General features: G+C 33.9%; 1 pseudogene; it reads right to left on the bottom strand.

Annotated features, from left to right (window-relative positions):
- Positions 1–7,824: 7,824 nt before the first annotated feature.
- LOC120604499 (serine/threonine-protein phosphatase PP1-gamma catalytic subunit-like) lies at positions 7,825–8,909 on the bottom strand (annotated as a pseudogene).
- Between the last annotated feature and the right edge of the window lie 13,519 nt (positions 8,910–22,428).

Here is a 22,428-nt window from a genome sequence, read left to right as displayed (position 1 = left end):
CAAGCATGTAATCATGATTAGATGCTCAGTGTTTTCAGATGCTCAGTCAATTATATACTTCTGTTCAAAAGATATAGAGAAAAATAGATGGTTAGAGGTTTTTGGCATAGCAATGGCAACAGAAATAAGAGTCCAGCAGCCTAGCAGCTTGTGTTTGATGGAGAAGGTGCCCATGGTGGTGGCTTTATAACTGTGCTGGTCCTGAACAATGATCTGTCATATACTAAGGTGCCGAGAACCCCTGGTCATTTTCTTCAGCCTTTTTGTTGATTCTATGAAACTACCCATTGCCTTTTAGTAAATCCCCTTCTATTTGGATAACCAGAGTTGGTTTTGATTGCTTTCCAATCAAAAAGTTATGACTAGTAGTCCCATTACCTTGCTCTTTATACATATAAATAATCTTCTGAATGCTCCCCTTTTTCTCTCTCATGGGCTGGTTTGGCTATCTTATGTCTATCCCTGCTTTTCTGTTTTAATTGCCTGTGCCAGATGCTCTAATTATTCAGCATATCTGTTTTATTTTGTGCTTTAAAAAATCTATTTCTTAGTTGTGAGAGCATAATGTTTCAGTCAGGCACACATACATATCTACAATAAAGACCAGATTTCTCAGATTCCATTACAGATAAAAGTGGTTATATGTCTAAGGTGTGGCCAATAAGATGTGAGAACAATGATGTGTACAACATCTGGTTCCTTCTCATAATAGGGAAGGACTATCCTTAATTTTACCTCATCCCTTTTCCCACTTGCTGAAATGCATGTATGATAATGAGTCAAGTATGTGTATACTAGCGATAGTGAAGCAACAAGTTCAGCAAGCCTAATCCTTGTTGATTTAGCAGAACAGAGTTTCCATATGTACTCAGCTTTCAAAGTGATGGAATAATCTCTGAGTTAGGATACATAAGTGATACACGATCTCACCAAAATTTACTTCGCCACCACTCACCTCTGAAGAAGACTTTTAACACTCCTCTCTGGGTTAAATGCCATCTTCTGGGCATTAATATATCACCTTTTTATGTGTTTTTGTTTGGCACTACATTTTAGATAATAAGGCTCTAAATGGAAGATGTATACAATTTGTAAAGTATTAAAATGGTACAAGAACTTAAAAAGTTATGACCGATACACATGTATGTCTGATATTTACTCCCACCAATACTAACTATATATTTTGACATATCCTAAGTATTCAATTTCAAGAATGAGCAGCAGTGTAACTATAATAAGAGAAATTTGAATCTCTGCATAAGTAGAGGATATGGACCAATAATGATTCTAATAGTCTCCTTACTAGCTAAGACTTACTGAGATTGTCTTCTTGGGACCATTAATAGATACTTTCTCCAGATGACATGTATTCTCTCCTAGGCTTTTGAGCAGATTATTGATGAGAACCATCCCCAGACTAAAGAGGTTTTAGTGCTTAATTATAAGTTCAAATCATTATGATAGTCTGGTGCTGATGATTTTTCAATATTATGTACGTAAATTTAAGTTGTCTGGTTCCATGCATGTAAATGGAGGAGATGGTATACACAAATACTTGTGTTCTACTGGAAATAAAAAGTCACTTTTTAACAAGAGGCAATCTTATTCAAGTAAGACTATTTCTTGACTATTTAAGGATTATTATTAATGAACATTTAAAAATGAAGAGCTCTAACAGTTTGAAAAAATTCATATTTATTTTGGTGACAGTCTCTGATGCAGTTTGAATGTAACAGAGTTTAATTTTTCTGGATAATGGTTAGCATGAATAAGTCATAATAAGTTTAACAATTCAGGGCTCAAAGCTATTACATAATTGCAACTGGATTACTCAAATCTAATAGGGACCTATAAGGTACTTAATATTTTGCTGAAACATAATTCAGTCTCAATGACTTTGAAAGGGACATTAATAGTTTTCTGAAAATATAACCTTGAAAATTAAATCTATTATATATTTCCAAGATTATGGATGAAACTACTCTGTCAAATAAGTCATTACATTAGCATAATGAGGTATGAGGGAAGATAATAAGTGAGAAACAGCAAGTAAAGGATACTTTGTACCACAATTTGCTTACATTTAACCAAAATGACCTTTAAAAGCAGAGCTGAAGGGTCAGGTTTATCATCACTTTTCCAGCCTTCAAGTAATATATTTCTATTTAGCAGAACAATTTGCTGAAAATTGCTGTAGTAAGAATTATGCTTGGTTGAGCTCCCTACCTGCAAAACACAGGGTTTGATTGGAAGTAACCTCTGAGAACAGCGGTTAGCCAGCCAGCACGCCCCTGAAGCAAAACACCCGAAGTGTGCGTGGCTATCACTTCCCTCGAAAAAAGCAAGCAAATCAAAAAGCGGACAAGTTATTAAAAACATATTCTAGAACAAATAAATGTCGAAAAAAAGATAGCAAGATGCTAAAGAAGTAGCATGAATACGTCTGCCACACTGAGGCTGGCATGTGTCAATTTGTCTGGTCATCCAACTTTGGATGTGATTTTTAAGCATTTGCCCAAAAAAGAGTATATATGCAAAATCACATGAAAAAATATTTGATTGACTGTGATAGATTAACACTTTCAGGTGCATTTCTTATTTCTCGTATTCAAATAAGGAGTCTCCCCCACCCCTTCCTAACTGCCTAAATATCCTTTGACTTGAGAAATTCTCTTCAACTCAAAGACGACTAAGGGAAATAATGTCCAGTAGAGTGCCTGACCCACAGCAGGCATAAGTAAATATTAGTTGAGTGAATATTGAATGTATGAGTACTGATTAACTTGAAGTGCAGGCCTCCATGTTCACATAATACATTGGTTAAACAAATGATTGACAGAATCCTCTTGGGCAATCACTTAAAAAAATTTTTTAACATTTCTTCTTTTTGTAAAAATTATGCTAGAAGTGTCTTTCCTTCTCTTTGGTAGCTCTGATGTGCTATGCTTGTCAAACATCGATTTTTTTTTTTTTTTTTTTTTTGTATGTGTCAGTGACTTTTTAAAGAAGACAAAATTGAAACTGATTCAGCACAGGGTAATGGTGTTGATGGTTGGGTTAAAAGAGATCCAGTGAAGCTGTTCTCCTTGACCTTTACTGGAAGGTTTTCAGTTAAAAGGTAGTCAGTATGAGAATCAATATTGTCGAAGTCTAATGAGATCTCAGAGTCAGAGATGGCAGGACCCACATTGTTCACAGATTGTACCTATATGGTATTGATATTCACTTTCTTATTTAATTTATTCTAGAATTCAACATTGGTCCTGAGGAGATGGATTAAAAGAGCTAAATGCAAATTTAAAAAATACAGTATAAACTAAGTGACATACAAGTACCTCAGGATCCAATTAAATATATAATTCAAAGGAGTTGTTGCTAGATGCCACTGTTTTCACCAGATAGTATAGGTCAGTGAGCTGAGTGGCTTCAAATAAATAAAATGTAATAAAATCAGAGTGATAATTCTATAAGCTAGAGAAATGTTGCTACTTATAATCTATAATAAATAATAATAATAAATTAAATAATATAAAGAGTAAGAGTTTTAAATTATATGACACTTAATATGCCTTCTATTCTGTAAGTAGTGGTGCTTAACTGATATTATAACCCATTGTGGTTTGATCAAATAATATTATAATAATTACAGTTAAGTTTCTGAACTGTGTAAATGTTTTTTTGTTTGTTTGTTAGGATACTTCTAAGGTAGCTCATATAATAATTCCACTTGTTCTCTTGCACATTTTTCTGAACTTTCTTTTATGAAAAAGAAAAGATAGAGAATGATCCTGTGGTCCTTTTTACCTCTTCAACATCTTGTAATCTAATAAATTCATGGGACTATTTCATTTATGCATGTAAATATTTAGTATATGTGTTGATAGAAAAAAATTTAAGAACTTCATACTTTACATATCCATTGTCTCTGTGCTATTATGTTCAGTAAAGAAATGGATAGAGCCAAATTCAATTTGAAACTCACTGATAAGTCAGGGTAAGGTTTATCAGCTTCTTTACCTCTCTGTTTCATTGCTCCTGATATCACTCCCTTTCCTTTTGAACTTCGCTGGCCTCTTTTAAGATGAGCCCGTTGTAAGCCTGAATCCAAATGATCATAGCACTCATTGCACTTTAATGACTATTTTATTAATTACTATTAAACAAAATACAAATGTTATAAGTTAATCTGATGCTTTAAAAAATATTATTTATTCTATTCTAGACTCTGTTCTAGTGCTTCTGACCTGTTTTTAAACCAGCATAAAGATGTAAATATAATGTAAATTAAGTTATACTGGTTTTTAATTGAAACATCTGAGACTCAGATTTATCCAAGTTCACAAAAACTACAAGATTTGGTATTGAAATTCATTTCTCTGTGGATTATAGAGGCCAGGCTTTTTTCAACAAACAGTGTGAGGAATAAAATGTCCTTTGAACTTTTCTGATTACTTCTTTAAAACTATAAAACCAAAAGTATGAATCATGAGAATTTTCTATTAAGTAATAACAGGCAGAAATTTGGGTTTACCATGGTGTCCTGTGTCTCTTCCTTTCTAATGTATCTGTAAGATCTTCTATGACCTCCTGCTTTATTGGAAGACCCAAGATTTGTTTTTCATAATGAGACTCATCTTTTTTTTTTTTTTTAAGTCTGGTAGAATGTGCCAGCTTTTAGCTGACTTTGACAACTGTTAACCACCTAAAATGTTTACTTATTTTTTCTCAATAGATATATGAAATTGAACATTATTAAAGCTTGTATTATAGAACAGTTCAAAATGAAAGACTGCTTTCCTAACTTATTTTCACCTGCAATAAATTATTTTACTTAACAATTTAAAATTGTGCTAAGAAATAAAGTAGGTTCACAGTCTTCGAAAAGTCTATAAGCAAAACTAAAATTATATATCTACTAATTCCTTCATCGATATTAAGCTGATCCAACATAACTGTAGTGGTTCTAGGAGGAACTTGCTAGAAATCTAGAAAAAATTCACAAAGAAAATCAATAGAAATCTTAAAAGAATCATTTGGTAGTTTCTTTTTATTACTCTAAAGATATATATTTAATAAGGGTTTACTTATTGACAGAGGAGAGAAGTAGTGGGGAAAAAAAGGCAATTTATGAAGTTCTCAAAATAAATCTGATCAGATTCCGAACAAACTGTAGCTAACCTGTTTAAAAACATTTTATGTTTAGAAATCTGGAGATAATTCTAATAAAAATGTAAAAAAGTTGAATGCTTGAATTTTAAGAATTTTTGACTTTTTTATAATTTGTTAAATTCAATAAGTTTTAAAATTTCTTTATAAATGGGTATATACAAATATGAATTGTTCAATTTTTACCTTAATGATAAATGGTAAATATGACCACCTAAATCTCTAAGATCGAATTCATTGATTTAGTTCTCTTATGAAAGAAACATTTTTCTTTAGATTTAATTTACAATTCTTATCTTATTTTATGATGTTTTATTGCAAATAGAAAAAATTCAGAATAAATATATTTAGAAAAGAAACATTATTATAACATCCAGACTAATTGCCTTAAAGTTCTACTTCTGCTTTCATTCTTGTTCAAATTTAAAATAAAACCAGCTCATAAAAAAAAGTGAAAAAATCTCTTGCTTCTTATATGTCGATCCTCACTAACTAGGAATTATATTGGAAAACCAGCTAATGTTTCCCATGTTTTTGTAAACAAAATTCTGTTTTAAGAAAACCCTATATATTTAAAATTTAAAAAAATAACTTGAGTTTGAAAATTATAAATTTAAATTTTATGTCATTAAGTTTTCTCTTTATTTGTTTATAACAGTATAACAAGAAAGCAGGGGAAGAACTACCTCAAATGGGCTACTGCTAGTAGGTTGACAACAGTTCTAGTAGACTGACTATAACATAATGAACAACTTTCAACTTTTCATTAAATAAGTGTGTAAAGAAATACACTTATGGAATTATAGGATCTAAAACTCTGAAAGAGGGAAACTTTTTAATTGGTGGAGTTGTGATGAAAAAGTGTAGAGACAAATCCATGTGGCTTTTTTTCTCTGTCTTTAGATATGGTGCAGCCATAGAACTGTGTGACAGAACCAGGTAAATAAAGCCCCATCTCTCTTTTTAAAGGGAAGTAAAGGGGATCCTCAGAAAACCACAAAATACCAAAGAGAACATTAAGAGGGAGGAGCACAGGCAATAAATTCTGTAAATTTATCTATAAACTCATGAATGGAACCCTGAGCTACACATGAGTGTATTTGATCCTAATCAGCAAACTGAAAATATAACAGTCCTTAATGGGAATGCATATATTTGCTTCAAAATATATGAAGCAAAAAACTGCCAAAACTAAGAGAAGAAATAGACCAGTCTTCAATTATGAATGGAGAAATCAACACTCCTCTCTTTTATCAATAGAACTACTGGACAGAAAATCTAGAAGGTTATACAAGAAACAAACAACACCATCAAACACCTGAAACAAAATGATACTTAAAGACAATACCCAACAACCACGGATACTTGTTCTTTTCAAGAAGAAAAGAGTAATAGCAATAGTCGATCAATCCTAGAGAAAGAGGATTCTGGATTGCTGTCTTTTTCGGTGTCTTTCTTCCCTATGTCCTGCCTTATAAGCCTGAAGTTGATTTATAGATGCGTTACCATTAGGTTTCACAATTTGATTTTATTACTTTGTAGCTGGGGATTGACTGCTCCTTACCAAGGCTGTAGAACATATTCAATGATCATTCTTCCAAGGGATACATGATAAATAAGCATAATTTAAAGAGCGATTGGGATATATCAGAAGTGTAAAATGTGAGCTTTGTCCTGCGGTAGGGCTTATTTTAAGTTGAATTATGTCGATTACTCAATTGTTTTAATATAAAGCTTTTCATTTGTTTAAGTCTTGATTCTTATCTTAATTTTAATTAATTTGAGAATGGGAATTATGCATTACTTTTCTAGTTTCAACAACAAAATTATATGCCTTGTAGACAGCAATAAATTTATTAAAAGTAGGTAAAGGTGAGATACCCTTTTTAGAAATATATGAGGGGAATTCAGTGTGTTTCTCATGTTGAGATCTCTATAACGTGGGAATTTCTTCATAGAGATATATACAATTGTTTTCCATCTTCATTGCTGTCACACTTAAAAATAAAATAAAAGTAAAATATCAGTTGAATTGTTCATTTTTATGAGTATTGTAGCAAGGAATTATAAAGTGAATTAAAGTTTCGGTCTGGTTCTTTGGTGTGAGACTAATTTCTGTTATTCCAATATCACTAAGAAATAAGAATATATAATGAAAGTGCCAGGGATAAAATCAAAATAGAAATCTCTGTTTATAATTATTAGAGGACATCTTAGTATCAGTGATGTGAAGAAATAAAATAATGTAGTTATTAACATAATTATTTCATTTAAATAGAACAGCTTAAATGTTTGATGTCATTTTTCATAAAATTATTTTATTTTTTTTTTTTAGTTTCCAGAGCCATTTATTCATTAAAATCTATTCAATATGTCATCAACAGTTCTTCTGTGTGTATTGTGCTGATAAATAGACACTGAGAGACTTTGACAAGTTCATCATTTAATAAGTCTGAATTCACTTTCACCACATGGCATTTATTATACACGGTCTTCTGTTGAAACAGATTTCTTTTTAACAGATGTTAGTTTTAAAAAGTTATAGATTCTGTGAGTTCTGTATAAACTTGTGGATGGTAGGTTAATTCCTTTGTTTTGACTTATAAGCCTCGACTTCACCACAAAATGAAGAACGTAGGTCAAAGAAAGCATAATTAGTCACTCATACAGAATGGTATTGTTTCTACAATTTGAAGCTTTCTGAACTGCTGGATTCAGGCCCGATGTAACCCTTGGAGGTATTAAGGGTCTTGTGGCATTTGGCTTCTTTTTCTCTGCAAGCTTTAAAATCTGAAGGAAACATATTAGTGTTTTTGTCCATACTCATGACACTTGCATTGTCAAACTCTCCACAGTAACTGGATGCAGAAAACAATGACCAATTGCCTCTTTGCAAAAAATTCACATCTATTTTCAACCACCTGATGGGCTCTACATATAAGATCCAAATCATGTTTATGGAGATATTTTGCAACGCTTCTGCACCAAACGTGGTTTTCACCCTAGGCTGACATCTTTATTGGGGTCAGATGACAAAAGGTCACAAAGAAGACCTTGATCTGGTACATCAGTTGGTGCATAATTCCCCGAATCTGCTCCAGAGATTGAAGATCTGGTGATAAACCTCCATGACAGCAAAATATTTTCTCATCCATAATGGCTGCTATTGGTAAACAGTTAAAGCGGTCAGTGAAAGTTTTCCATAGTTTAATGTTATATTTTGTTTTATATTCATCATAAAATCCATAAATTCTATTGATGCCGACACATTCATGGTTTCCTCTGAGAAGAAATTCTCGAGGCATTTGATATTGTGCACCAATAAGAGGCACACAACGATTGCTTCCCTCTGTCCACATAGTCTCCAAGACAAATAGGTAGTTGCTTTCAGGTGGGAAATCACCGTACTCAAAAAGTCGAAGCAAATCATAGTATTGTCCATGGATATTACCACGTATTTTGAGTGGTGCTTCGAGTTCTAGTAGGATAGGCTGACTGAGGAAGATCTCTTGGGACTTTAAGTGCTCTGATTTCACTCTCCTGCAGCTGAACTTCTCACCTCCAGCAGCTGTTGGATGATGCTGTGAATGTTGAGTTTATATCTGCCATCACCTTCTCACCACCAGCACTCCCATAGCTGCGCCACTTGCGACTCGCACTAGGTTCTCAGGCCTCTTTTCCCATGCCACGAGCACAGAGGCGGTGGCGGTGACGGTGGGGGTAGCAGCTGTGGCAGCAGCCATGGCGGATACCCCACCATCACCAAAAACAGCCCAGCTCCCTGAATCTTCCTACCTCCATCTCTTCCCATTGGAACCACGAGGGCCACAAAAAAAATTCTTTTTTCTTCAAAGTAGTCTCAATTTGTCAAATCTATGTTTGCATACTTCTCCTCTTTTAAGTGCCAGGAGGCTGGCGAAAAAATATGTGTGTGTGTGTTGAAACACAAGATTCAGTTTCAAAGATGATAATTTGTAACATATGGGTACTGGTTTTACTCCACTCTCCCACAAATAAATTTTCTATTCTTTTCCACTCTCTTTTGAGTTCAGAAATCCTAATGCGTTCTTTTACTAGTCCAAATTCCTGTCATGAGGCCTCTCCTAGGGTTACAGCATTTGCTCAGTTCTAGTTCTATTATTGTGTCCCTCTCCCTATAAACCTAGAAATGTTCATGATTCCTCACTGTTCTTAGTCACTGTGTATTTCATAGCATCTTATTGATTCTCTTATTTTTGGCCATATCACGGTAACTAATTTTTTTTTTTTTGTACATTCTCTTCTATCAACACTTTGAGTGTGCTGTTTCTTGCTGGATTCTAGACTGATAGAGTCTAGCTCTATCCTGTTTAATAATTTCTTCCTCTATACTTCAAAACATTATTTTAAATGAAAAATATTTTGGTATTAGAACATATGTCATTTAATTATAAATATATTATTTGGTATTTCAAATCTATTTTATGGGGGAAATTATTGCAACAAATCTTGAAACGAAGATACTTCTAAGCAGCAAAAGTGGCTTTTCATGAATTGCCAGCATTTTCTTTTACACTGGGGTAAAACTGACCTTTTCTCAAACCTTTCTCTAATAGATGACATTATAAAGAAAGGCATCTTGAGTCTCAAAGGGCACTGTTTGGTCAGGTCTTCGTTCAAAGACTATAGAGCCCAAGATGAAAGTAAACCTGGCACTTTTACCTGAGTCGCTTGGGAGAAGATGTCATTTAATCTACTCAATAATAATGGGAAGAAGTCCCAGAGTCATTTCCTAGAATTAATGAGAAAATGGCGTGAGGGCACAGAAGTCCCTCCCTTTTTTGTATTGCTTAATTGGCAGACACGTTTGTTTGGGAGATTTTAAAAAGAAACTTGGCAATAGATATATGACCACATCAAAAGACTGGAGTTTGGATTGCTTACTCTTCCATGAGAATTAGAAGCAAAAGTACTAGGTCCATTTTACTGCAATTAGTTAGAGCCCAACAAAGAAATAAACTTTCCTTTATATCTTTCCAGTTTTGTGTGTTCTCTTGCTAATGAGCTTCAAAGACTACCACTATCCTCAGAGTGATAACATAAATGTTTAATTATTAATTAAGTTGCTTAATTTAAATAACATTTAAATTTTGCATAAAGCATACAATAATATTTCTGAGAGTAAGATCTCAATGTGATGTTTCAATGTGTTTTCTTAGATCTAAGTGGCACCCATTTACTAAGGAAAATATAAGCATGCTATTAATACTCAGCTCCTCAGTAGAAATCAGGTGTAAAGTTGCAGAGAAATTACATAATATAATATACTATATAAGTTTGTATTCTTAACATATATGTACAAATGATCAAGTTGAGTTAAAATTATTCTAACACTATATTTAATTATTTAATTATGAGCACATTTAGGTATATTGTTTAAAAAAGTAAGCAAAAATTTAAATCCTTATCAACAAATTCTCTTTAATGGCCTATGTTTCTCTGTTTTATATATACATCCAACCAAGCTAATTAAACTCATAAGTATGAGACTAGAATAGTAATACTGCTGGTTGAAATCTCTACTGGTGTGATTAAACGGTTCTATCAGAGACTAACCTTCAGATATTTAGCTGGGGACAGCCTTTCAAAGAAATGATAACGATAAGGCTTTGAGAGAGAGAGACTACAGTAGAATAAAAGTTCAACATGCCCCAAAGGATTCTGCAGTGCATGATGACTGAGACCTAAAAGCTAATAAAAGATAAACTTTCTACAAAAGTGCTGTCAAAAAAAAAATGGTGACTAAGAAATAGACAGAAAGAAACCTTGGGCAAGCTCTCTTTTTACAGCAATACAGAGAAAAGATTAGAATAAAGATACATTCTACTATCATATGATTTTCTGCCTTTTAAAATGCAGTTTTTAGACATGACCTTTGCAAAGTTTATTTCTAGTTTTTGGCAAATTGAAGAATGAAAGATCATTGATAGAACTATCTTAATCCTTCAGTCTTTTGTGAAGGAAGGAATAATGAGAAAAGTTTTTCTTATGCCATATTTGGAAAATAAGTTTTTATGAAGCCATAGAGAATGGGTCAACTGAAGGTTGAATCATTCTCTCTTTTAGTCCCTCCAGGACAATCCAGGCCTGAGACCAGAAAGGAATGGGCTACTGGCCTATCTCATCTATATACACCTGATATGGAGCAATCAAAGTCGAATTTGGTGTGCGGGAGATTTGTATGGGACTGGAGAACATTTCTCTGCTGACTAGTCTTGGAAATATCTGTTCCATGGGAAGAGGTAGTGTCCTGTGCTATTAGATTGGAGGAATGGACAGGATCTCAGGAAGAGTTGCATCAGTGTTGAGTGAGTAAGGCTGGTCTCTACCCCCAGATTAGTGAAAATCAACATTTAGAAATGATAGGGAGCCAGGCCAACTTCATAAGTGTATGACCTGTACAGTCACACAAGGTCCCATGCTCAGAAGGGTTCCAAGCTTAACAATGTTCTCCTCTTGCTGTCTTGAAATCCATAATACTTTTTGAACAAGAGGCCCTGCATTTTCATTTTGCACTTGGCTCTGCAAATTGTCAGAAAGGTTTTATGAGGGAGGGATAATTTGCTTTGTTTAAGAGGCTATTCCTTCCTCCTCTCAAATACAAGCTGCTCTGAACTTCAGAAAATTGTAAGAATGTCACCCAAAACAGCTACTCATGTCTCTTTCTATACTTTACTCAAAGCTCCAGCATCTACTTAGTGTCACACTGGCCAGAGATACATTGAAAGATATAATCTTTAGGCACTTAAACTAAACCTTATGACCTAAGCCATTTGCCTTTTCTTTATCACATTGCAGTGAGTGTCTGATAAGAATCTGATAAATCACAACATCCTCAGTGAAAAGTCACATTCCTTTTAAAGCTAAATGAGAGAAGAGTCAGTCAATAAGAAGTTATTGATCTCCCTGGGCTGTTCAGTTTTGTAGTAAGTGCTATCTCTACCTGTTTATTCTTCTTTCTTCTATGGCCCTTTCCCATTAATGTTTTATAGTTCCATAACAATCCCACTAAGCAATGAGGCAGTACAGCACACAGCACATTGGTTAAGAGGTTAACTCTAAGCTAGATGACTTTAGTACAATTCCTTGGAACAGCACTTCCTAACCGTGTAATTTTTGTAATTTTGAGGAAATACTCTCTTCTCTTTGCCTGAGTTGCCTTAGGTATCAAAGAGAGTGAATATTAGTACCTACTTAGTAAGTTTATTGCAAGAATATATTGAAATACATTAATGGCATTTTAAAAATCTAGTTAAATTTTACCTGCTCTTATTCTCTCTCTTATGGAGACTTCAGATAGGAGCTTTACATACTCTTGATGCCTAAGAGCGTGTGAAAATATGCCTACCCATAAAAAAAAATCAACCTCCAGAGAATAGAATTAGAGTTAGGAAACGTCACAATTCTTAGCAACTTATAATACTAAAGACAACCATATATCTTAAACTTATTAATAGCTTCAGGCCCAGAAATTGAAGAGTTATAGTTCGAATATAAAGTTAATTCATAAGGCCTCTGCAAGAGGGGAAAAAAAGTGTCTCTTTCACCAATCTGTGGCCTGTAATTGACTGTAATTACTAGTTTGTACAGGACTGTATTGGTAGGAGGGTCAAAGATTACAAAGAACTTTCCCATTGCTCAGTAGCTAATGGTACACAGCTGCAAGGGAAATAAAACCATATAATTAAACTTTAGTCTCTTTTGTTCCTTTCTTTAAGCAACATAGTTTCAATTTTCATGTCACCAAAGAATTATAAAAGAAATCTTCATATGCTACAGGAAGAGCGAGTCTTCTGTATGATGAAATCTTATTGATCTTGGATACTTCAACTGGCTTTACCGTCTTCTTATTGATTAAAATGTGACCTTAGCTAAATATTCTTGATTGGAAGATGTTCCTTGAGTACATTCATATTTAAAGAGACTATGAAAAAAATAAAGAAAAGAAAAATCTTAATATTTCAACAGATCCTCCCTTTTCTTCACTGTTTATTGTGCAAATTGTACCTAATTTCCACTTTTCTATGATTTACAGGATAAATGGCAAAAGGATTCTATATGTCTTAGGTAGTTTCTAAGTGTTGTCTTATTCCTTTTTTTTTTTTTAATTTATATATATCTCCTCTCACACCATGGAAATAATTTTTTTCAGAAAAAAATATAAAATTTCCTTACATTCATTATTAATTAAAACACCTTTGCTCAAACAAGAAAATTATACAGTTCACCAGTGATTTTTCCAGGTATATCTTATCCTCATAATCAGATATGAGATTACAGAACAAATCAGTTAATATCTAAACTGTGTTAATTCCTACAGAGTTAGCTACTTAAAAACAAATATTTTCTAAAATAAATTATAGTCTTTATTGGATGCTCACTTTATAACCTTTTGTCTTATATCAATAGTAAAATATATCCATTGTAGTAAATTTAGAAGTTCTCTGTCTCAAAAAAGAAAAGGATAAGAAAATCATTTCTAACTTTCCCACCTAGAGAAAACCATTTTTATTGTTAAATATATTTCCTTCAACACTCAAATGTACACAAAGCCATGCACACTCACACACAAGGGTTTATAGTGGGTGTGTGAAATATATATATTTCCAAAGGATTGTGATTTCGCTATGCATCCTGCTTTGATATTTATAGATTATACTAATTATGAGATACTGCATGAAAATGTATAGAAAAATATATAATTTTTCTCTGTGAAGCTATGCAAACAGGAATAGAAGTTATATAATTTTTCTTTTTTGGAATCGAACATCATGAATTATTAACTCAGTCTCAATAAAGCCTAGTCGGTGTAAATATCTTCACTTTACATGTCCAGGGCTGTGGTAGACTGCTCTGAAGAACAAGAGAAAATTTTGGTAAGACTTAAGTGGCTTTTGTGACATCCTTTACGTAATATTGCAGCCTACTCTCTTTATTTTTGATTCACAACTCAGCACTAGTCTCCATTTCTTAGTAACAAAGGTCTTTATTCTATCTCTTGCTTTTCTATAGTCCTAATAAGAACATTCCTGGTTTCCCACAGACTTGTTTTCTCAATATTGTGCTCCTTTACTTCTGCCTTTTCTACATCGAAATTTACATGGTTCTCTCTTATCCAGTGGTACATAATCTTGTTAAGAAATAAGCATCTCTTAGAATTAACAAGGTGCTTGGTCAAATGCCATAGCGTTTCCAGAGGTGAAATAGTCCCAGTCCTCTTCTCAATAAGCATGGATAACCACAATAGAAGAAAGAAAGTAATCAGAATATCAAAGGACAAATACATTTTTATGAAAATCACATGCCAGAGATTAACTTTGCTTTGATGAATGTGGTGAGAGGACCTTTTTGTGAAAGATGCGCCATTTCACTGAGTTGCACCTGGATTTGCCCTCTTTATATTTAATTTTCTAACTGTGTTTTCTACCTACTAAAATCAGGCTTTAGGTTCTACTACTCTATTCTACTCCACCCTATTCTTACCAAAACTGTTTATAAAGTTACTGATGACCTTCAGGTTGCTAAATCTTACAGTTATTAATCATTCCTCATTTTATTGATCTTTCAGCAACTTTTGCGTTTGATCAACACTTTTTTCTTCTCTTGGTCATCTCATCCAAAGTCTAAGGCTTTGAATATCATTGGTGTAGTCACTTCTCCCAAATGTGTACCTCTAGACTGTATTTCTACACTGAATTACAGTTTGGCGTTTTAACTTCCTATTCTACTTTTACCTGGAAGTTTATTAGGCATCATAAATGTAGCTTATTCAAAACTGAGTTTCAGATACTTCTCTTTATGCCTGTTCTATTTACTCTCTTTTCATCTTAGTTAATGGAAACTCTGTCCTTTCAGTTGTAAGGCCAAAATCCTCATTTTTTACTCTTCATAGATGTGAATAAAGATTCTCACAGGTGATATCCAATATGACCGGAAACTTACTGGTTTTAGCTTCAACACCTATGGGGAAATCAATTTGCTCTCAATAACTCTTCTATCCATCACCATTCTCTCCCACTTGGATCACTGCAATTGCCTACTAAGTGCTCCACCATCTGCCCTTGCCCTTCTAGATAAATGACCAGGGCAATGGTCAGAATGACCTAGTTAGAACTTGAATCAGATTACATCATTCTTCTGCTCAAAACCCTCCAAGGTTCTTCATCTCATTTGAATCGAATGCAGGTTCTTTACAATGTCCTTCAAGGCCCTATGCTACCTGCTCATCATCTCTCTGACCTCATCTCCTAACAGTCTTCTCTATGCTCATTCCATCTCAAACCGTAAACACAGAAGGCTGGTGCTCGCTTCAGAGCCTTTCTAATTTGCAGTAATTCTCCCTGATATGTTCTTCTCCCAAATAAACATATGGCCCACTCTTTCACAATCTCAAATTTTTATTTAAATGCCATTTACTCCAAGATTTTTTCCTTATCACTATAATTAAAATTGCAACCTTTCTCTTTCTTTTCCCCTTCTCGGTGTTATTTTCCTCAATAGTAATTAACATATCTAACATGCTATAATGAACAGAAATTATTTGAGCAAACTTTTATATATAGAAGAAGAAAATATGTATTTTAGAATATAAATTATAATTTCAAAACTATGTCTGACTTGAATCTAGAATTAATACACATAAGAAGAAGGTTGAACATGGCAGGTATTAAATATAAACTGGAAAGGGGGAGTTAAACTTGGATTAAGAGAAGATGAAAGGATTTTATTTCATTTAGTAGTTACTAAGGAACAACGATACATTAGAGGACAGCGATAAAGCAGGAAATCTTCACTAATATGCTACTTTAGGAATGTGTCTATTAATATATCAATAGCTATGAAATGATATAACATCTTTCCTCCAGAAGTGATTTACAGAAAATGTTGGAAATGGACTAGTGGCAATATAGCCATTTTTATGAGCTAGCGTGAGAGAGAATTTGAGAAAGAAATTTTCTGATATTCCTCAAGTCATGTCCCAGTTGAAGAAAATGACAGAATGATTTAATTCTGATGGTGACAGAGACAGAAGAGTTTTCACCTCAGAGTGTGGATGGATTATCAGGCTCACAGGAATGGAAAGCCCACCACAAACTCTGTAAGCACAGCTCCATGTCTAGCACCACCCGTCCTTGATGTGACTTGTTCTGTAGATGCCGGCAGAACCAATTTTCATTAATTACCTACCTTTTTTCCTTCATATTTACACGGAATGTCAACTTACTTATTCTTACCAAGTTACCTGTGTTATTCTGCTAAATTGTAGCTGTGACTTCTGCAAATCTCCTGAGTAGCTGGCATATATATAACCTATGTTTCACTAAAATGAAATTGAGTCGGTGGTGAGAAAATTGGGGCTGTTACAGTTAGTATTTTGCCCTAGGACTTGGACATCGTGTTACTCACACATCCAAGAAACAAGTCTTAACAAAGATTATAATGCAAGCAATCATAGAATACTGAAATTAAAGGTGCTTCAGAGATCTCTGGCATTCCATTTGAGGCTCAGAAATTTGGAATGATGTTCAAGTTCAGCGATGATTAGGGCTCTTAAAAGGTAAAACTGAAAAACAATGGTTTATTTCCATTCAAACCTTATTTTTGCTGACCCTAACTGATTTGCCCTGGGGACCTATAAAGCTTTTTCTGAAAAGACTTGATATATTTTTATAGTATCAGAATATATAGTGGGTAAAAAAGAGGTAGAATATTCAGATTTAAGGGACTGGTCTATTGTATTAGTCTGCTATTGAAATAACAAACAACCTCAAATCTTAGTGTCTGCCACAACAGACATTTATTTTCATTATAAGTACATCTGTGGGTCAATTGGAGCAAATCTTCAGCATGAAACCCAACTGGGCTTTATATGAGATATATCGATCTATTCCATGTGTCTATTCATTATCTTTGAACCAGAAGTTATGAGGTACGTAGTGTACCCATTGCAATACTCCTTATTTCATTCAAATTTTTCTCCGTTTCCTCTATTATGCAATTTAAGTTAATTTTATATCTAAAATAAATAGATCTATAATGCAATTTTAGAAAATGCATCCCTATCATGTTGTCTACTGAAAGACTAGTGATTAGACACAATTTTAGGAAATCTACAAAAAATTTATATCAGATTGAAAAAATATTTTTATTTTCTATTAAATGTTTCTTTTGTTCAATATATTTAACAAATTATAAATAGTGCCTATTCTCTAGGCCCTCATTTCTTCCCATTTGATTACTTTGTTTACCTTTTTTTCTCCTGAAAAAACCTACCCCTAGTTTTGCCTACCCTCATCTCTCATCTAGTTTTCTCAGGAAGCCATTTACTATATGGTTAGGCCTTAATTGTATTAAGTTTTCACAATGAAGAACAAAACAATTTCCCACAGCTGCACTCTGCAAACCAAGACCCAGCTCTTTATGCTAATCACTCACACTTTTGTTTGTGAATAACGAATGGCTTAGTCTTAACACAAATCCATCAGAACCACTGGAAAAGCATACATTTCACTGAAAATAGATCAAAACTGTCACCTGTGGAACCAATGGACAGAGAATTTATTATTCCTGTGATCATCCCTTGCTATTTGTAATGTAAATTCACCTCACTCTGAATGTGGGAGTAATTTTCTGTATGAACCACGGAGCACAATAAAAAGGTTTGTAGCTGATATTGTCCATGCTCTGCACATATACCCTTGAATTCTTTGATCATTTTTATGCACAACGCACGATAGGGCTTTCATTTTAAAAGCCAGCATCAGTACATTTTTGTCAGGCTGCTAGAAACCACTTTACCTTTGCCCACAGAGCCATATTTACCTGGAAATTTACATATTCCATTTAATTAAAAGGGGCAACTTTTAACCATTACCTGTAGGGCATAAGAGTATAAATAATTCATACCTTTTCCCTCTGAGTCGACAATTTGGAGATGGGATCTTACACTATTTCCATAACTCTTCTCTCAAATTGAGCCAGCATTAACTTTAACAGGACTTTGCTTGATAATGCAGCCTTACTTATCCCTTTCCCTTCCTGATTCTACTTTCCTATTCCCCTCTGAGAAAGGCAGCCTCAAGATCCATTTCTCAGGCATGCTCTGCCATTTTTTCTATACCATATTAGTCTGGCCCTGTAGCTCTTTCAGTCAATAATTTCTTTATTCCTTTAACAAGGTCTATCTTTGCCAACTGGTCTTGCTGCAACTTGACCTGGGTATTAGTTTAGTAGCAAGGGGGTACCAGATCTTGAGGAAGGAAATTATCAGTTTATAAGGCATCCACCACAATTGAATCTTCTGTATGATCCTCAAATTTATCCTATCCTTGCTATCTTATAGCAAGTCATTCTAGCAGACCAAGAAGTCCAATGTTCTTTTGGGAATCTTTTCAGATGTCCTGCTCCCAAGTCTCAGAGTCCTACTCCTTTCCCATCTGGCCTGTGACTCCAGCATAGGGGACTTTTTGAGGCTCTGAACTTAGGTCTTTTTGTAGTTCTATTACTCTAATCACCAAGCCTATGCTTAAGATTATTGATCTGATTATAATCATTGGCTGTAATGAGGATGACTCTTCAAAGCTTAGCAAAAGTAATAGTTCATATTAAGTGAAGCGGTGTTGGCAGAAATTCCCGAGCAGAGTATTGTAGAAGGGATCTAAAGGCAGCTTAAGAGAGGTGGTTAGTCAAGCTGGATCAATTATGAAAGATCCAATAACCTCAACCTCTTCCCCCAGTTGTCTTTTTTTCTGTAATAGGGATGAGAAGTTATTACCTTCACTAAGGTTATAAGGATGACTTTGATGGTAGGGACATTGACAATGTAAAGAAGCTCGGTGTGAGCTGCCCTATATAGATTAGGTAAAGAAAGCATTTATGAAACTGGGCTCTCCAGTGATAATGAATATAAGATTACAGAATAGTAGACACTAAGTGACAGCATTAAACTTTCAGAAAACAGGAACACCGAATTACTATAATACAAACACAGGACACTAACTCCTAGGTATTTCCAAGAAATAGAGCCTATACATTAAAAGAGAATATTAATATACATTAAAAGAGAATATAGGAAGGACCCTATAACACAATGGTAGGTACATATGGCAGTGGATTCCTCCAGTCTTTCCCTAAAGGATTCTATGGCCTTTTACCCACATTATTGTTTTAGATGTGGTAACCTTGCTAAAACAGACTAGCAGGACCTCTGAAACTTGGTATGCAAATTGAATGTTCTCTTTAATACTCATTAGGAAAAGGAATCAGAAGCAGTTTGAATTCATTGGACAAGTCTGCATATTTAGTATAATATCAAGACTTTGCTTGACATTATACTTTTATTTAACCTCATTCTTTTCCAAGTTCCAATTCCTCACTTTCCTACTGTTTTTTGGTTTGTTTTTTTTTCCCCTGAAGAACACTTTCTAATATTTCACATTCATTTGATTATTCATCTCAAAATCTGTTTTGAGGAACCCAACTTAAGACATGTTCCACTGCATTTGAGTCTTTTTATAAGTTAGCATAAATCAATTCTGAAAAAATTGGGGCAATGATGGATAAGTGAAAAATGAAAGAAAACAAACATTACCCCACATATCATGAAGTATTTCTGCTCACACTATATGTATTCATTTTGGTCCTTTTAACAGAATACTCATGCTCTGAATCTTCTACCATAGAAAATATCTCTAAAAGTAGACCCTGGAACCAAGGAAATATCTCCTAGTGTATTGCATCTCAGAGTAGAAGGACGCTTTATTCTCCTGTATGCATGCAAACAAAAGGAAAAGAAACAACCAAATTTAAATGGCTGTGAGTTCTTTTAGGAAGCAACAAAATTTCCTAATTTAAAAGAGAGGTGCCATTATTAATGAGTGAACTGATAATACATCCCTTGGGCACTGCAGATCTCATCAAGTTTCATTTGTCAGTGCAGATAATAGCTCTGTGAGGACTGATAATTCTAAAGTCAAAAACAAAAGATAAAATATGGAAGGGAGAAATGGTGACATGGCCCACCACCATCATTTCTTTATTTGAGCAGGCTCTCAACAGTCAGCCAAGTGTGCCTAGAGACAGCCTGAATGCCTCCAGCATGATCTTGAGCAAAGGGTACTGGCCAAGAACCCAGTAAACATAAATGAGATCTCTTTTCCTCCTTCTCATTTCTTTCTGCATTGCCTTCATACACCCCCAGAGATTACCCCCATTTTCTTTCATTTGACCTAGCAAAAGAGATTTCAAAGAAGATAAAGGGCTATGTAAATAGGCTTGCTGAGGAAAATTATTTCTTGTCTTAGAGGTCTTTATAAAATGATAATTATTCTGGGCTTTTATATATATATATATATATATAAATATCATTTAGTTCAGAATTTTCTCCTTGCCTCTTTCAAAATACTAACATTCTGCATATTATAACTGGATTAAATGACATCATTTTTCTGGTTGGCTGGCAAATGTTAAAATAAGTTGTACTGATTACTGAAAGTTTCAGGAACAAAATGGGATTGCAGTGATTTTTTTCTTAAAAAAAAAACTAAAGCAAGTTGTAAAGATTGGGCATTATCACATTGTGCCTGAAGGTGTTCTTGGTGTCTTGTAATGAGTTTGTTAGAATTCAAAGAGTATTTTTCAAAAGAGGAGGCTTTCTTTCTTTCTTTCTTTCTTTCTTTCTTTCTTTCTTTCTTTCTTTCTTTCTTTCTTTTTCTTTTTCTTTTTCTTTTTCTTTTTCTTTTTCTTTTTCTTTTTCTTTTTCTTTTTCTTTTTCTTTTTCTTCCTTCCTTCCTTCTTTCCTTCCTTCCTTCCTTTCCTCCCCTTCCTTCTAATCCTTCCTTCCTTCCTCTCTTCTCTTCTCTTCTCTCCTCTCTCTCTTCCTCTCCTCTCTCTTCTCTCTTTTTTTTTCTTTTTTTTTTTCTTTTCTTTTCTTTTTCTTTTTTTCTTTTTCTTTCTTTTCTTTCTTTTTCTTTTCGGTCCCTTTTGTTTTCTATGAGTTACTATAGAACCTGCAGATCCAGTATGAGTGAATTGCTCCATGATCCTGTCTATAGAATTGTAGTTTACATTTCACTGAATTGCATCCTTCAAACAGAGATAAATAAGTCTGGTGGATCTTATGGTTTCTTTTATTCTAAAAAGAAAATGTGAAGATTAATCCAGATATAAAATCAAAGAAGGGTAAATCAATATAGCTATATTCAACTTTTCTTTTTTTTTTCTTTTTAGAGTAAAGAACTATTTTCTTCACAGAAAGTGAGTACCATCATGGATTAGGCTTTTATTTTATGGTCAAATAATAATTTAATAATCACATTTACTTGAATCTGTGAAAATATTAAATATCAGGCTTTGAAGGCTGAGTTTTCGGATGAAGTCGAAGTAATCACTCCTGAGACCATTTTATTTACCATTTAATCTCCCCATGGCAAAACCTTATAAAAGCGTGGAGAGGCTCTATGCTTTTCTTTCCCCATTAGTTTATAAGGTTCAGAGTTTTAAGAAGCTGAAAAAGTGCTGAAAAATAAAGAAACCTTTTATTGGTTGCCGATACAACTTCAGCTACTGCCTTTGTCTGACTAAATGTTCACTGTGTTGGAACACAAAGAAACAAAGCAACTTTAATACTTAATGAAGAGATATTAAAATATTTTTATTTCATATCATGCAATATTTACTATCAGAGTTAGTTTAGTTATAGCTTATGATAAGGAATGGTCTTATGCATGCATTACCTTATTCTTATAAACTTGTATGGAAAATAGTTACATCTATATATCAGAAATGTTTGTGGAAGGTGTGCTAATCAGTCATGAAGCACAAACAAAGAAGCAAAGCATGCGATGCACACAGCAGGCCTCTCTCAGAGCAATGCCTTGCTTCGATGGAGTAGAGCATTTGCCTCCGCCACAAAATGAGTAAAAATATCCAAGCAAAAACTCATCTTTGTTTTCCTTGCAAATTGCACAATTTATCTCCAGTAACACACACATTCACCATCACCAAAGCTCAGTGGAATAATTATGAGTATTTACTGAATAGACCATGCAAAGCCATATGCTCTTGGTGGAAAAAATATGGAAGAGATACTGAAAACTGGCACAAATAATAAGACTGCAGAGTCAGCCACTTACAGTCAAACAGCATTAGAAAATCATAGATGCAATGAGAGTGTCCTCGGGCTGTAAATAGAATCTAGATTTCCATGAGGCAGAACCAGTTTGA

The sequence above is a fragment of the Pteropus medius genome, unplaced genomic scaffold, assembly GCF_902729225.1.
Source record: "Pteropus medius unplaced genomic scaffold, Ma_sr-lr_union100, whole genome shotgun sequence".
In the NCBI taxonomy this organism is placed as follows: domain Eukaryota; kingdom Metazoa; phylum Chordata; class Mammalia; order Chiroptera; family Pteropodidae; genus Pteropus; species Pteropus medius.
Note: the sequence above shows the minus strand (reverse complement) of the source record. Positions and strands in the feature narration are given on the sequence as shown.